General features: G+C 33.7%; 1 protein-coding gene across 1 annotated transcript in view; it reads right to left on the reverse strand.

Moving 5' to 3' along the window:
- Positions 1-4,302, reverse strand: part of LOC121740478 (peroxidasin homolog) — a 33,149-nt gene extending 28,847 nt beyond the window's left edge. The window contains exon 1 of the mRNA XM_042133175.1: positions 4,162-4,302. The gene's annotated coding sequence lies outside the window, so the exon portion shown is untranslated. The remainder of the gene's footprint in view (positions 1-4,161) is intronic.
- Between the last annotated feature and the right edge of the window lie 14,866 nt (positions 4,303-19,168).

Here is a 19,168-nt window from a genome sequence, read left to right on the forward strand (position 1 = left end):
AAATCATTTATCGCGCGGGTACCGTACATTTTCCCGGGATAAAAAGTATCCTATGTCCTTTCCCGGGGCTCAAAGTATATCTATACCAAATTTCAGTAAAATTGGTTCAGTAGTTTGGGCGTGAAGTGGTAACAGACAGACAGACAGACACACTTTCGCATTTATAATATTAGTATGGATATGGATATGGACTTATAAAAACAATAGAAACACAATGAAAATCCAACATATTGGTCTGTCAATTTAATTCAAATTTTATGTATTTCTGATTTTTGTTCATTGTATTACCTAATCTCGTCGAAAACCGTTAAAGTAAACTATTTGAATAAAGAACTTTTGTAAACTTAAAACAGTTCTATGAAATGTTTTTAAATTGAGATTACCTTAAAATTATACGTGCATTTCGATACTTTTAAATGTGTATTGAATATTTTATTTTTAAATAATAGTAATATCTGTCTGTCTCCAGGCTGTATCTCAAGAACCGCTATAGTTAGATTTCTGAATTTTTTACAGATTGTGTATATCTGTTGCCGCTATAACAACAAATATTACTAAAAACAAAATAAATTAAATGTTTAATGGGGGCTCCAATACAACAAACGTAATTTTTTTGCTTTTTTGCTCAATACCAATAATGGCAATAGGTAGGCATTTGAAATGTTCTTAAAAAACTCAGTTGTATTTATACTTTAATAAAATTAATAATTAATTTTTACCTATTTTTGCTCTATGATGGGTACGGAAGTCGGAACCCTTCGTGCGCGAGTCCAACTCGCACTTGGCCGATTTTGATAATTTTTGCATGGTCAATGAATTATGTACATTTATAACGTGTAGCAACATCATCTCAGTTACGTAAACTACGTTCAAAGGAATTTGAACGAAAAGTTCCTTTATACTTCGCCGAATACATATTTTGTTTTAGTTGATCGAATATTATTTATAAAGTTATCCATACTAATATTATAAATACGAAAGTGTGTCTGTCTGTCTGTCTGTTACCTCTTCACGCCCCAACCGCTGAACCGATTTCGCTGAAGTTTGGTATGGAGATACTTTGAGTCCCGGGAAAGGACATAGGATACTTTTATCCCGAAAAAAATGTACGGTTCCCGCGCGATAAACGAATTTTGGCGCAACGGATTTCGGGGATCAACTAGTAAGTTATAACTTATGATTTATGAAGTTTTCTTAGCCTTGATAGTTTTCCTTCTAAATTCAGCATATTTCCCACTCCCGTGAATTTTTTCACAATTCTAGAAGCAACCGTTTAGCTGGAAGAAGGGACACTGGACTCTAACGATTTTTTCCACTTTAAAACTTATATTTCACAAATTGATCCCTGAGTCGGGAAATGATCTTTGAATACTCGTAATATTTAAAAAAAAACCCTATCCAACAACACTCTACACGACAAAAAAATCATCCCCGCTTGATGTGTAGCATTAGGTAGCACATATATTTTTTAAGATTATATATATATACCATTTTGTCGGCATCATTAAAATTTTGTGACACTTTTGTGTCGTTACAACTTTTCGTCTAGCCCCCTTTCGCAACGCGCGATAAAAAACTTCGTCCCAAAACCAGTTTTTGCGAATGATGTTTACATACACATTACACACCACTAACATAACGTATCAAACCTTCGTGGTTTATTTCCTGCTAACCGACTGTCAAAGGAAGGTTATAATTAAATGAACTTTGATCGACTATTTTAATGGAGTCAACGGCGCTACTTTCTCCAACATATTAATTCGATTATCATAAATTTTAAACATTTCGCTCGAATTCCTGTAGTTCTATACGTTCAAAACTGTTTAATTATTCCGAATTTATTCTGCTGCTGGCTATATCTGTATAATATAATTGCAAAGTTAATAATTATTAATCTTAATAGAGCCATTTAAAGATACTAGGTGTGAAACCAAAGTAGTTTAACCATGGTAATGGGCTACATTGACAATGTCACGTCACACGTGGTATCACGGTGTGATATGAATTAGATATGTAACATCCATACTATCCATACTTCCATATCCATACTAATATTATAAATGCGAAAGTGTGTCTGTCTGTCTGTCTGTCTGTCTGTCTGTCTGTCTGTCTGTCTGTCTGTCTGTCTGTTACCTCTTTACGCCCAAACCGCTGAACCGATTTAGCTGAAATTTGGTTTGGAGATACTTTGAGTCCCGGGAAAGGACTAAATTTTGCGGGAAAATGTACGGTTCCCGCCAAATCACTTATTTACACGGGAGAAGCGGCGCGGAACGTCTAGTTAAGATATAAATAACATGGAGGGCCTGTAGAAAGTTCCGTTCCTAGTGATATACTATACGAATGTGTAGAAATTGCCTTCTAAAAGCAAAAGTAACGTTTAAACTTGATCCCCCGCGTTCACTTTCTATCTTATCTTTCAGGAAATAGTATCCGCGCATAAGTTTATGAGAAACCAGTATGTGATACACTTGTTAGCTATTACCAAAGTACATATATATACAGTAAGCGTTGTTGTAATAAATTCTTATGGGATTTAAAATAAATGGTGATTTGGGTGATTTACAAGAATTACAACTGATTTCAAAGCTGGCGATTTCTTTACAATACTAATCAAATTAGTGCATTGTTGTCTTTAAAGTTATCATAAAATAAGCTTATGGGTGCGTACGCCCGATCCGGAGCTTTCGGGCCGGCTGCTGGGTCAACTTACAGCTAGTTAACATTCATTACTTATACTTTTTCTACGAAGTCATGCTAAATGCGGAAAGCGGGCAAATGACTGTATTCGTTAACGTCAAAAATGTAATTTCCGATACAAATTATTATCAGTACAGGAAAAATTATGATGCTTTTTTAAGCATAACAGTCTTTTGACTGTAAAAATAGTAAAACGCTGACTTGTTTTTAAAGGGGATATCCCGTCTTAACTGTTAATTTTTGCAACCGACAGTTTTGAAATAAAAATCCATACATTTGATCGTAACTAATTCAATTTTCTGGAGGGTTGATTGATGATTCACAATGCATAATTAAATTCGAATACGAAGACGCCATCGCGCAACATCCAATAAACGTTCGCTGAGCTAAGTTTTGACACTTTTGACCAATAAACGCGCTGTAAGTTTCCGAATTCGATTTGAACAGGAATTGTGAACTACCCCGCAGAATATTTTTTTATATAGGGCACAAGTAAAACATAATTACAAAATAAAAAGAGCATTGGAAGAGTGTCAAGTGTGACGCAACATTTTAACAAACGGTCTGTTACATCCCACGCTCCTATATCTTGTCTTGACGACATTGAAACTGTTTGCCAAAACATCGATACAATTAAAACTACAATAGTCTTTTGTTTGATTGATTGAGTCATAAACAAGTCTTAACATTATACTAACGGTAATTCACACTAATGCCTTAACAACATATCAAACAAACGGTAATTTGAAATTATAAATATGTATTATTGAAAACATCCCGCCTGAAGACCCCAAGTCCTGAAAGTCCTTCCTCGCGTCCTTGGGATTTGTAATGACGTTCACTACATGATCCTTAATAAAAACAAGACCGGATTAACCATAATATAGTCTACTGTCTAGTCAAATGACTAAGTGGCATTCCACTACTACCTGGGGAGAGTCAAAAAGCTACATAATATGTAGATTTTTTAGACAATAAACGTATTATCTTTAACTTGAGTATTAAAAGTAAGTCAGGATACTCATTATCCGCGCCCGAATGTGCTATAGCCCCCGCTAGGGTTGCCAGGTCGCTAAGCCGAAAAGCCGGACAAAATAGACAGCTTGGCCGGACATTCGTATAAAAAAGCCGGAAACTTTTATTCAATCTAAATTCACAGTATAGCAATACGTTCCTGTACAAATTTTTTGTTTTATTTAATCAATTTAACATCTGATTGATAAAATATTAAGTCTCGTTAGATGTAAAAACGTCTGAAATTAGTAGGATTTTCATGTAAAATTATAGATTCAAAGCTCTACAAAAGCCGGACACCTATTAAATTGGCCGGACACGCAACCAAAAAGCCTGACCGTGTCCGGCTTTATCCGGACGCCTGGCAACCCTAGCCCCCGCTCTAGTTGAATACGGCACTGAAAACATCTTTATTAATACAGAATTGAAATAATATTATGTACTCACAAATTCCCTTTAAGCAGGTTCAGGCTGTAGTCATAGGCGGAGGATCGTCCCGGGCCGGTGAGGTAGAGCGCACACTCGTCGTCGGCGGGCGCGGTCAGCGGCGCCAGCGACGCCGCGTACGCTATACATAACGCTACTAGGAGCGTTCTGAAACAAGGAGGTAGAAATCAATTTAAATTTTTGAAAATGGAACATGATGGGAAGGTGTTCTATTCGCTCGTCCGAGTGCTCTCTGTCAACAAAATATAGAGATTACTAGTGGACAAACAAAATGCTTGCTAGAAGGCTGTAAGTATACTTTGTGAGTTAGTGACTAATAAATGGGGATGATATTGTTAAAAAGAATGCCAAATGCCACAATATTTAAATATACTCTTCAAAATGGAAAACAATGAGTTAGTTAGTACAACGACCTAGGTGAAATAAAAAAATATATATATTTACAATAAAAATCGATAAACTTTATCGTTTATTCGCAATTTATTCGTAAGAAATGAATAGCCGAAAATGTTCATTTTTGTAAAAGTTTCATAATCGCATAAGTAGGATCTAATTTGCAAACTGCAACATTTACTTGTTTCGCATTAATAATGTCTAGAACTCTAGTCTAGACATTGTCTAGCATAAACATTAGTATGCGCATACACTTTTAAGAGTATCTCACGTGGTGTAAAGACATGATGTTCGAATTTTAAACCGTTCTATTGTTGCTGGTTTGTAATCCATACGCAAACCGCCCGATATCGATCTCAGCTGACCGCAGCGTTTGGAAATACGCGTATCCATTTTGCAAGCTTTGAAATTACTAAATTACTAGTACAGAATGAATTATATGGTAATTATTCACGCCGTATAAGATTTATATCATCAAGAATTCCGCCCACTTTTTTTGCCTAATTATTTAACGGTTTACTCAATTACGACAATGGCATTAATTAGCCTTTTCGAATTAAATGTAACAATTAGCAAATTAGTTTTGTTAATTAAATACAAGGAAATAATTAAAAATGACAAGCTTAAACAATACAGCTGATAAAGTCTACAATCGACATAATATGCAACGAGTACGTAGATCGAAATTAATAAATACCTGGCTAGTAGCTACATAGTGAATATTACAAAATCAAATGAAAGAAGAAAAACATAAATAGGGATTTGATACCGATGCAAAAAATAATTTTTTGCATCGGTATCAAATCCCTATTTATTTATTTTTTGGGTAAAAGAAGATTAATACTTATATTAAATCATTATATATATATATATATATATATATATATATATATATATATATATATATATATATATATATATATATATTATTATTATAATACAAATTCATTCGTCATGTTATTTCATTCATTTATGATAGTCTTCGAAATCAATAAAATAAATCGATCTAGCTAGGAATCATTTTCAGAAAATGTCTTTTTATTCGTGTTTTATCGATAATCGATTAACTGAAAAATATTAATGACTCTTTCTGACATCTATTGGCGAATAATAATACTATTATGTTAGCAACTAATTATTTTAACGACCATCAGATGGCGTTATTAAGTAACACGATGTCAATGAGTGTTTGTTATACCGAGCAAAGCTCGGTCATCCAGGTACTGAGGTATTTATATGAGAATCAATGTAATGCTCATGGCGAGATAAAATCTTAACTGTTTAAATTCATTCAATACTAAATTAGGTACCGACATAAACTATAATGTTACTTACACCAATTAAGGCTAATTACGTGAAAAACTGTGTAATTTGTTCCATGTTAGAGATCTTTGTTTTTAATTATAACATTTTTAGAATGATTAACATTTAGGAATGGCATAACAGCACAAAATTATTTGGAACCTTTTTGTTTGGGCTGCACAAAAAAGTTATAAGGTCATAGCAAAATAAATACGCTTAAATTTGACAAAAATGCTATCGTTGTCTATATACGCAGCATAAAATATAATAATATGCTCTCTGCTACACAAAAATCAAGGAATAAAATATGAAGGTTGCCAATCTGCAGCACATAATATATGTAGTTCCCAAAGTGAGCTTCGAGAAAATACCTAATAGTAGGGGAGGGGAGAGTGCTATTTGTGTAGTCACTCAAGCGTCATGGATAAAAAATAATAAAAGCGTTTTTTATTTTAGCGGTGGGTTCAGAAACTGCAGCCATTTTAAAGTTTTAAAAAAGAAAATATTATTGTTTTAAAAATCTTGATTGTTTGTATTGTGTCGTATTTTTCTTTTTATCTTAAATGTAGGTACCTAGTTTGTGTAATGTTTCATTTTTTGTTGAATAAACGTTTATTAATTATTTATTTAAAATATATTCAGAAAACTGCTTATTTAGGTAAATTATAAATATATTTTAGACAACAAGGACTAAATCATTTAGTTTAGTGCAAAATAAAATATCTGCGAAGCTTAGTTAGGAAAATATGAAGCTTTTTTTATATTTTAAAATGTCCCTACGGGCTTACCTAACCTTTGACTTTTGAGTCATCAGTGCTTTATGGAAGCTTCTTTGGGGTATACTAAACATTTCAATATTTAAAAAAAATTTAACCCACCACGTGATAAATCTGATTTCTATACCATGATAACTATAGACACATGTCGGAAGCCTATACATAGTATACAAGCTTAATCTGACACGCTCGAGCTTGTCCCGAAATCCCCTCTTCCCCTCCCCAACTATAAGTAGTTTTCCAGAAGTTTTATAGAATATCTGAATTAATATAATATAATTCAAATATTCTACAAAACTTCTAGAAGTAAGGGCCCATAAAATTTAAAAAAGAAATTGGTGTTTCGCTGTCTGTAAGGAATGGTGATGGATGAATGAAGGGTGATGGAAGTTATTAAGTCATTAGCCCAACATTACTTTATGTCTGGGGGGTGAGCCAAAATCTTTTCGTTTTCGCTTCGTTATAGAATCGCCGATGAAAATGTATGGAATTGACATAATCGTTCGTTAATCGTTTCTTGACGTTCGACTCGTCTAATGTCAATTCCATACATTTTGATCGGCGATTCTATAACGAAGCGAAAACAAAAAAGTTTCGGCTAAATGGCCTGCATAGTCGTCAGTGGTTGATGATAGTTTATCTGAATACATACTAGTTTTGATTAATTAATGTAAAACCTTATTGACAACAGGATATAACCAGTAGGATCTGTTTCCGTTGGTCTTCAACCTTGATCAAAATGCGAACATTTTTTCCTTTCACTTTTAATATTTTATATCTATACTTAATATTATAAATTCGAAAGTGTGTCTGTCTGTCTATTACCTCTTCACGCCCAAACCGCTGAACCGATTTTTCTGAAGTTTGGTATGGAGATACAAAATACTTTCTGTCTCGGAAAGGAGATAGGATATTTTTCATCCCGGAAAATGCTGCGGTTCCCGCGCAATAAACGAATTTTGGCGCAACGGAGTTGCGGGCGTCATCTAGTCGGTTATATATTTTATATTTATCTACAAAGCTGTGCATTTTAAAGTAAACGCATGTAAACGTAAACTTTTAAGTAATATGACAAAATTCACATCATTTAAAATATCAGCATAATAAGATCAAAGTCAATCTTTAATAATTATATAGCAGTTAAATATTATAATAAAGTTGTACCTCATGATTAAGCGTCATTAAATTTGTATAACGACTTAAATATAGATGATGAATAATAATTTTTAACGGTCGTAGACGGATACAAAACTGTGGCCTATGACATGAAGTCAATATTCATGATCATAGGTCAAACATTAAGAAGCTGGGGTTAATGCATATTTTGACAACTATCGATAGTGCCATATATATTTTATTTACAGTTATGAGAGGAGACTAGATGTTTGTGTATCCAACTCAGATTCTGTTTAAAATGTAAGTTCACAATTACTGTATTTTTATAGGAGACATTCATTGTACATTTCTTTGTAGAGAATTCGCCTTGCAAACCGAAAACACTGGTTTTCTTTCACCCCTTTCTGTATATAATTAGATTTTGACTATTATATTATATCAACAAGCATTTTCTTAAAAATTTCATAAGGGGTTTTGCGTGCATTGCAATTTGCATGTTATAATTCGTCCATAATGTTATGAACTACTTTAAGTCCGAGTGAGGCTCGGTCTCCACAGTACAAAGCCATTTAAGCCTAGAAGTGCTAGTCTTTAGTCTTTATATATAAAACTCAAAGGTGACTGACTGACATGGTGATCTATCAACGCACAGCCCAAACCACTGGACCGATCGGGCTGAAATTTGGCATGCAGGTAGATATTATGACGTAGGCATCCGCTAAGAAAGTATTTTGATCGATTCCACCTCCAAGGGGGTGAAAGTTTGTATATAATAATACTTCTTAACGCGAGCGAAGCCGCGGGCAAAAGCTCGTACTATATATAGTAGGTTCTTAGCTAGAATCTACTATATTTTTAAGTGTATATGTGTTCAAAATGTTTACTTATCTCGTAACATAAACAAATTAATTAGTACAGCTTATTAACGCAGAACTCCTATTGCAAAATGTTGTAATAATGGAAAGGAGCATCACTTAAACGCTTCTTGGCTACTTGAGCAATTGCCTATCGTCTTATTGGGCAAGAATACGAAATGATCACGATCATGACTCGATTAAACTATGCTCTTCTCACTGACCAGTGACCTATAATTACGAGCGGTAAGTAGAGCACATTTTTTACGTAATTTTTAAGTACGTATGATATAATGGATTTTTTTATCTTTAGAAAACGTAATTAGAATTGAATAGCTATCAAAATCATTTTCCTTATAAGATCAACTTGAGTTGTAGTTCAAGTTAACTTTGGGTTAAATATCAGGACCTCTTTGTTGTTCTTCGTATCTATGAAATAACCAACATGGTTAACCCAGGGTTATTTAACTTCCCTGAAAGTTTAGCCATAGATTAATTATTATGAATTGAATAATACATGATTTTTAAGAAAATCAAACCAGGTTATATTGGGTAGAAGGTCTTTATTTAATATTGTAGTACTTTGTCCAAATTGGAGACGAGGTCCAAATATTTGTAGCAAGTCTTCGTCCTAGAAATAGTAGGTCGTGTCCACACATAAAAAGTGCAATGTGAAGTAGGAAAAACTTGTTTTAGCCATAACTTTACCAAATACAGGTGTACTCTACAAAGTTTACGTTTTTTACATTCGCATTGATGTAATTGGAATAGATTCAATTGTGTCTTGACTTACTTGTCTTAATGAAGAGTTTTCAACGGGCTGTGAAATGTTTTGTAATTCGTAATATTACTTATGTGAAGTTATCTTTTAAACTGTCACTTATTTCTAAGTAAAATATATAAAATCTGCGTATAATATTATGCGACGAAAAAAAATATCGTTTTTTTATCATAAGCTCAAGCGATCGCTGCATAAATTCTAACGGGTTGTTATAATTATAATTTTATTTAAACACATGCATTTTAAACATTCTGTTAATCTAGTCATGCTGGTTAACGGCTGACACGTCTGATTTTAAAACAGAGTCAAATTAATTTATAATCTTGAACCCAGTCACCGATTCTATTTTTAAAGCAACATTAATACAGCTTCGTTTCTGATTCAATCCAGTACATTTCTTATCAAACTTAAAAATAGTATCGAATACATCATACCTGAAATGACTAGCTTTTGGGGTTTCGAACGCGAACACGTCCGCTATTAGTTTCACTTTTTATTGTTTGGTAGAAAACGGATGGGCATTGGGAGTATTCCATTAAAATACATATTATCGCAAAAATGCAACCTCTCAAAAGAATTAGCATTATCTAGTATGTTATCTCAATGCCGGTTACCCCACATAGTGTATTGAGAGTATAGATTAGCTTAACCAGTAATACAGATTTCGCAAGCGACCTTACTGACTAGCCTTGCCTGTGGGCTGGACGCAATCCGCGCGATCATAATTAATTATATCACATGACGTGAAACGACATTTCATTAATGGAATTTTTGAAATATTTTCATTTAAATTAAGGTTTAGATTATTTTCATAGTATTGTAAAAATATTTTCCTTATTGAATTGTATGTTGATAAGGTTCGGGAAAAAGTAAGTTGTAACAAAGTATGAGAATATTTTTGCATCGTGTAGACTTAGAAATTACTGGTACGATTTTATTAAAAATTGGCTCATATTCGGAATAGATCACGGGTAAAGTTTAATTGCGGCAAAATGAACGGTTTTGACGTGTTTTCATTTGCAGGCATTGCAGGAAACCTAGAATAAGACATTTTCATGTTTTCTACCGACCACAAAAGCTTGTAACTACACAATAAGCTTTTTGTGGTAAGGAAAGTGTTAGGAGTCACAACTCACAGTCCACAGACTGCATAAAAGCTACAAAGTGTTTGACCATTTAAATGTTTTATTGTTTTATTTTTAAACAAATATTATCATCGACTAAAAATTATCTCTTAAAATTTTAACTTTAGTATTTTTTTCTAATCGTGTAGACAGGCGTATCAGAATTTAGAACTACGTTATAGAACGCAGTATGGGGAACCCTGGGCTTTGAACTCTACTACGACACCTACATACCCACGTTAGTATTTAAATGTACCTTTCCGCTTCTAAATTTAGTTTTCACTTACATAACCTCTACAAAGTTGTCGATAGATTGTAAATATAATAATAAATTATGTTTTAATAATTTTAGCTTTATGTTTTGTAGAATAGGTAGAAAGTGTAAATTGGTAATTTACGGTCATTATACATCGGATATTGTGCCTACGTATAACGTCTGCCTTGTATCCTACTTTGATTAGTAGGATTAGTAGGATAGTAAGATTAGTAAATCCTACTATCCTACTAATCCTACTAATCCTACTAATCCTACTAATCCTACTAATCCTACTAATCCTACTAATCCTACTATCCTACAAATCCTACTAATCCTACTAATATTATATAAAGGCGAAAGTTTTTTTGGATGTATGGATGTGTGGATGTATGGATGTTTGTTACTCTTTCACGCAAAAACTACTGAACGGATTTTAATGAAACTTTACACTTATATAGCTTATACATTAGAATAACACATAGGCTACAATTTTAACCGACTTTCAAAATGGGGGAGGTGTTATGTTCGTTTTCTTATGTTCAACGATTACTCCGCCGTTTGTTAACCGATTTTCAAAATTTCTCTTTTGGTATGTAGGGTATCATCCCAATTTGGTATTATATTCACAAAAATGGTGATCTGATGAAGGATCCATAAGCAATCGAGGGAACTCCTCAAAATTAATAGGGAATGTGGTGACTTCGGTTTCGTGAGAAGTATTCTAAGCATATGCTACCAACAAGTAAGATTTTGCACCGAGGTCTACCTGGAATACCGTGGTTCGGAAGGTGCTAAGAGAACTCCTGATTCTTTATAGATACAAGTTTTCGGCGTTGTTTTAAGAACGGAAAGCATATGCTACTGTACAAATTACATTCATCATCATCATCATCATCACTACCATATGCACTACCATGCATCGTCCCATGGTTATGACTTATGAGCCTATAATGACCCTGTTATTGGTACTTTTCATAGTCTTTTAGATCGAGACTCGAGTTTTTCAAGCGATAATAAAAAAAAATTATACCTACCTCATATTATAAACTTGAAGAGTATGTTTGCTTGAACGCGTTAATCTCAGGAACTACAGGTCCGATTTAAAAACTTATTTCAGTGTTAGATAGCTCATTTATCGAGTAAGACTGTAAGTAAGAGTATAAGTACTAGAAGTATCGAGTAAAGCTATATATTATCACGCTAAGACTAATATGACCGAAGAAACGCAGGAAAATGTGGGAAAAACGGGGGAAATATTAAAAATTACGAACTACTGGAGCAATTTTTATGGCAATATTAAGCACAGAATATATAGAGTAGACCAAGTGAAGGGAGTTGGGACATAAGTTTCTGTAAAATTCCTAACGCGGGCGAAGCCGGACATCTAGTTGACGTATAAATTTTTGTAATATTTATTGGACTACAGTTTATTATAAAACAAAGTCGCTTTCTTGGGGTTTCTTATGTGATGTCGTAAATAATTACATTTTTTCCGCTTACATTGGAAACGCAGGCTGAACCCTACGAGATTTATCAAAATAATGTACCAAGTATTGTACACAATGAAAAGGTCTACAGAAAACTTTGCGATAGTATAATAGGTATATCTCTTATGGATATTCCACATTATCATTTTATTTGTCATTTACTTTTTACGACAAATGATGGCTAATTTTTGAAGCAATTTTAATAAATACAGCATCCAATTAAATAAATTGGCCCTTAAATACATTGGCCCTCTACAGAATATGATTTAAATGAATAGGTTCGAAGATAATATTACAGATTAAAAAATTGCGAGACGTAGCTTTTACAGCGGTAACGACCACGGGTAATTAATGTGCAATGGTGCAATTAAACCTTCCTGCCAAATTTTTTCCAGGGCTTAGGTATCATTAGGCGAGTTCATTGAACCAAAAAAAATTGGGTGTTATTTTTTTCAATGACATAATATTTTATTCCATTTAAAATCGTTGCAGAACGGTCACTCTCGGCGTGGAAGAATGAGCGGGGGTGACGCGGGATGAGGCGCGTGCGCGGGGGCACGTCACGCGCGGCCGACGCGACGCATCGTGTCCATTAGGAGGATACACCAGGGGCGAGAGAAAATGAAAATAGGTATTTGAAAATGTATTGCTGTCTCACCAATCTCAAGTCTCCCACCGCAGAGCGCGATAGAGACAACACGACAAAAGTTCTAATAAAAGAACAGAAAATCTTCGATTCGTTGTCCGCTGATTCCTTCTCCAAAACTTAACCGATTTAAGTAATTTTCATTAATAATTAAAGCAAGGCTTAAGTTGTGTTCCAATGTTTTATTTTTTTTGTATATTTTAGCCAGTTTTGTTTTCTGGGTGTTTGAACACAGAGGAAAATCTGGCAATTTTTTTGGGTTCTTATCTTTTATAATAATAAAATTATGAAAAAAAAGAAAACATAGGGACGTGCTAATAGTGGCAATAGATATTCAGGAAAAAAATCATAACTCTACCGGCATTATCCAGGGAGGAAACAGGGGACAGCGTTTGTATGGAAAAACGGTGGTGTGGACTCCTCTTAAGTAGTATTTTTTAGGATAACTTTCGGAAGCTATTTCTCAACATTTTAGTACTGAGTGACTAAAAAAGAAAAAAATACGTTTTTTATTATTTTTAACAAGGATCAATATATGAAAATTTGGCAGGAAGGTTTAATTGCACCCTGTATATTATCAAAACTGCTGAATCGATTTTAATAATTTTTTCAGCGGCTTGTTTTCATTTTTTCAACTACCCGTGCGACGCCGGGGCGGGTCGCTAGTAATAACTATAATTCAGTTTCTATACTAGATTTTATCATAAAACTACCCTACTGAGCGAATAAACGACCATCATTGTAATAATTGTAATAATATTAAGCCATAATATTTGTACTCCATGTTATTTTGTAATGTAAATTTGTTTTGTTTAACTAAATAAACCGAATAAACCATAAATCATCCCTTAAATTGTTTCATGGAGTTAATGAAGGTTAATTTATAAATCATTATTTACTACCTGCCATCTCTATGTGTATTTATATCGAAAATACGCCAGAACTTGTTGCTGATTAAAACTTCGACATAAGAATGTGAAAAATTACAAAAATTAGAATAAATTGCATCATTATTGTCAATACTATTGGCCGAATTCCTGAGAGAGGTCAACGCATTACAAACATTTGACGTAGCAGGTACGTTCATTAGTATCCATACGTAAAACTAAAATAAAAATAAGTGTGGCACTCGGTGACTGCCGAATATTAGCATTTTTTATCCACTTATGCAATAATATTTCGCATACGTCTACACGAACGTCTACTCGTCGCACGAATAAAAACACCGTGCCGAAATCTGGTAACGTCGCACTGACCTTCGCCGGTCGGAGTGGGTGGTGTTAGGTTCTTTTCGTTACGGAATTTCTTAATTCGGTCGCCGCGCTCAAAGCCCGCGATAAAAGCTATGCAATAACTTAAAATTAAAACATAACTTGAAACACGTAAAAGCTGCATAACACAAAAATGTTAAAATAAAATAAAATAAAATATCTTTTTATTCAAAATGGGTATCATGATACACTTTTTGAAAGTCGAACGAAGAAACTACGTTGCCTACCACCGGTTCGGGAACTACCCCGCCGAGAAGAACCGGCGTAAGAAACTCGCACGGGGCCATCTTTTGCAAAAAAAAAAAGGAAAATTACAATGTTATGGCTTACAGCTATGTAACAAAATTAAAAGAAAAGTAACCTGCATGGAGCCACCCTATTCCCAAGGTGTGCTGTCCTCGAAGAAATCATTGACTTTATAATACGCTTTAGCACACAAACGTTCTTTAACTGCTTTTTTAAATTTGTTTAAAGGTAGATTTTGAACATTTTCTGGGATTTTATTGTATAGGCGTATACATTGGCCTTTAAAGGATTTGCTTATTTTGGCTAGTCTGAACATTGGTATTGCTAACTTGTTCTTATTTCTAGTATTTACATTATGATTATCACTTTTCTTTTTGAAAATATTTATGTTCTTTCTAACATATAAGAGATTTTCCAAAATGTATTGAGATGTGACGGTCAGAATTCTTATTTCTTTAAATTTTTCTCTTAGAGATTCCAAAGACGACATCTTATAAATAGAACGAATAGCTCGCTTCTGCAGCACAAATATTGTATTAATGTCCGCCGCGTTTCCCCACAAGAGGATGCCGTAAGACATTATACTATGAAAGTAGCTAAAGTAAACTAATCGCGCGGTCTCTACATCAGTGATTTCACGAATTTTTTTAACAGCATATGCTGCAGAACTAAGCTTATCTGCCAGTTTCGCAATATGTGGACCCCATTGTAACTTACAATCCAGCGTTATGCCTAGGAATACGGTGGTGTCTACTAAATTCATTTTCTCATCATTTAATAGTACATTGGTTTGTACTTGCCTAACATTTGGCAAGATAAATTTTAAACATTTTGTTTTATTAGAGTTCAAAAGTAAATTATTAGCATTAAACCAATGTACTATTTTTGAGAGAGCACTATTTACCTCGTCATAATTAAATTGTCGCCTCTTCACATTAAAAATTAGTGAAGTGTCATCAGCAAAAAGTACTATCTCATGCTTATCTTTAACAAGATAAGGTAAATCATTTATATAGATGAGAAAAAGAAAAGGCCCTAAAATGGACCCTTGTGGCACACCTAGTTTTATTTTGGTTCCATTAGACCTTATGGAGTTAACTTCCACCCTCTGCGTTCTATTTGTAAGGTAAGATTTAAGAAGTTTAAGTGCCGTGCCCCTTACACCATAATGGTGTAGTTTTCTTATTAGAGTATCATACTCCACACAGTCAAATGCTTTAGAGAGATCGCAGAAAATACCAAGTGCATCCTGCGACTCCTCCCAAGCTTCAAAAATACTACACAGAATACTAATGCCTGCATCTGTTGTAGACCGACCTTTAGTAAAACCAAATTGATTATTATGTAATAAATTATTTGAGTTAAAATGAGCAAGTAATTGATTTAGAATTATTTTTTCAAAGATTTTACTTAAAGTCGGCAATATGGATATTGGTCTATAGTTGGCTGGGTCTGATTTCTTCCCAGCTTTAAATAGAGGCATCACCTTGCTGTGCTTCATTAAGTCTGGGAACACACCACTTTCGATACAATTATTAAAAACTAAAGCTAGGTAAGGGGCAATGATGTCAACTACTGATTTTATAATTTTTGTGGACATACCCCAGAGATCAGTGGTACTTTTAATATTGATTGATTTGAAAGTCTTGATAATATCTCTGGAGTCAATATCTCTAAAAATAAAATTGACATCACATTCCTTGACATGTTCTCTAAGTATTTTTTCTGCAACTGTAGGTGATGAATTTAAGTTCTTTGTAGTTGAGATTGGAATGTCTGCAAGAAACTTCTCAAAGACTGTCGCAACCTCAAGATCAGAATTGATTTTTTTATTATTAATTAAAAGTTCAAATTTAGAGTTACGACAGGCGACTTTTCCAGTCTCATCCGCAATTATTTTCCAGGTGGTTTTCACTTTATTTTTAGAGTCTCTAATTTTCTCTTTAATTTGAAGTGCCTTCGCTGCTTGACAGGCCTTTTTAAAAGTTTTTGAGTATTTCTTGACGTACAATTTAAAAGCTTCACTCCGGTTTATAGTTTTCTCGTTATACAAATCATATAATTTTTGTCTACTTACAATAATACCTGCAGTTGCCCATTTTTTGAAATTATTTCTTTTATTATTCAAACTGACCGTTTTAGAAGTAAATACAGCGTTATATTGCTGATTTACTCTATTGAATAAATTGTTAAACGCTTTATCTGGATCATTTGATACATTCAACTTCTCAAAACTTGATGATAATTTACTTCTAAATTTCTCAATACGTTTTGTATTTATAGGTATATATTCAATTTTTTCTTTTAAATTAGTATCACAATTTATATTAAATGAAGCTAGCTGTCCACAGTGATCAGAGCTTAATACATTAATTATTTCCTTCCTATAGGGAGTTATGTTGGTGAAAATATTATCTATGCAAGTCGCAGTTGTATCACAAATTCTTGTCGGCTCGTTGAATAAATTAATAAGGTTATACGATTTGAACAATGATGTGAATCTAACAGTGGTGGAGTTTAAGTCTAGTAAATTAATATTGAAATCACCACATACTATAATCTTTTTGTTAGATGCACACACTTTTGTTAACACTTGCTCCATTATTTGTTCAAAAGAATCATATAAGCCGGATGGAGGTCTGTATACGCTTACAATAATAAGGTGGCTCAGCTCGATACAGGCTAACTCAGCAATTCGTTCAGTTGACAGTCTAACAATATCCTTACGTTCTTTAAATTTAAGTTTTTTCTTAATCAATATTAAGGAGCCACCCCTAATAGCATTCTCTCGACTGAACGAACTTGCTAGCTGATGATCAGAATAATTAAATGACAATTCATAATTTTTTAACCAATGTTCTGATACACACAAAATGTCAATGTTACATTCATTTAAAAATAACTCAATTTCTAATTCTTTTCCTATTTTTCCCTGTAAGTTCTGATGCACCAAGTTTATATATAGTTCTATGGCTGACAATCAACAATGGAACGACAGTAGATTTCTACACGATATCCATTCACATAGGTAGGGTGAACATGACTAGTGATTGGACAGTTCTAGTCATTGGACAGAGCACAAAAACACTATATTTATTAAGGTTGCTTTAAAATCAGGCGTTCTTTTACTTTAAAAACAGGCAATTTTTAAAGCAACATTAATAAATATTGTGTTTTTGTGCTTTTTCCAATAACTGGTACTGTCCAATCTACTAGTCATTTACCCTAATTTAAAGCGAAAGGTTTAGGTATCTGATAGTAATAATTAAGCTAAACTTTTGAGGGCGTTGGCTTAGTCAGCGGCACGTGTTACTAATAAAATAATATTTGATCAACTTTTATATATTATAGATTATTCATGCTCGTTCTAACCAGGCAAGCGGTTCGCTGGTGGGTTTACAAAATTCGCACCTAGGTGTTACCAAATATTTAAAAAAAATATAAAAATAATTGGCCAGAGCGAGTTGGACTCGCGCACGAAGGGTTCCGTACCGTCATAAAGCAAAAATAGGCCAAAAATTGTATCTTTGGTATGGCAACCCCAGGGGTTGAACCCCTTTTAAATTTTTACTTTATTTTAATGTAATTTTTATTTATTCAAGTTGACATATAATTAAGGCCTTTCTGAAAATATCAAGTGCCTACCTGTTGTTTTGTTTTTGATATCAAGCAAAAATGGCCAAAAAAATCACGTTCGTAGTATGGGAGCCCATTTAAATATTAATTTTAAGTATTTGTTTTTAGTATTCGTTGTTATAGCGGCAACAGAAATACACAATCTGTGAAAATTTCAGAAGTCTATCTATAGCGGTTCTTGAGATGCAGCCTGGAGACAGACAGACAGACAGACAGAAGGACAGACAGACAGACGGACAAACGGACAGACGGACAGACAATGAAGTCTTAGTAATAGTATATATTATTACTTATAATATCTTTAGGGTATGGAAAATGGGTATGGAAAGGAGTAAAACTTTTTGTGCTGTCAAACTTAATTTCGTCTAAAGTATCATGCTGATTACAGGTTTAGTTACTCAAAATTATATTATATTCAATAGTTTAATTAATGATCGTAAACTCAAATGCTACTGGGTCAGTTGGTGAATGTCTTGCTGGACTATGCAAGTGCGAGTTACTGGCACTAGTAACAAGATGTGCCCACGTAAAGCCCATGTTGCGCTTGAATGGCGTTGTTTTGTTGTCTAATAGGGTTGTCAGGTCGTCAAAACTAATAGGGGGCCATTCACATATTACGTAAAAAAATATGATTATTTTAAACCCCTCTTGTATTGAGATAATTTCTCAAATATTGGCATGTATAATTTACATTTAGTGTGAATCTCCATTTCCCGCTTAGGCTGTAACGTAATGGGTGGATCTATAGATAGTCGGACAAGCCAGCGAGCTTAGCAGTATATTTGGACACTCAGTCACTGAGGACTTTGTAAGTCTCAATAGTAATTTGACATCGCGCGTACAAATTAATTACATATTATATTTTGTCTGATGAAATATAAAATCTTGTAACATACTACTACTTATAACTATCAAAATTATTATGTTACAGATTCAAAACTCTACCGAACCAGACTCTCTTACATTGTGGTCGAACACGCAATAAAAATCAGACTATGACCTACATTTGCGCGCTTGGCAACCCTATTTTCCAGCTAAGGGCCATCACCGTTATATTGTAACATAAATGTTTTAATTTTGTTAAAGTATCAATTTTAAGTGTTTACGAGTATTCAAATA

Source organism: Aricia agestis, chromosome 3 (genome assembly GCF_905147365.1).
Source record: "Aricia agestis chromosome 3, ilAriAges1.1, whole genome shotgun sequence".
NCBI lineage: Eukaryota > Metazoa > Arthropoda > Insecta > Lepidoptera > Lycaenidae > Aricia > Aricia agestis.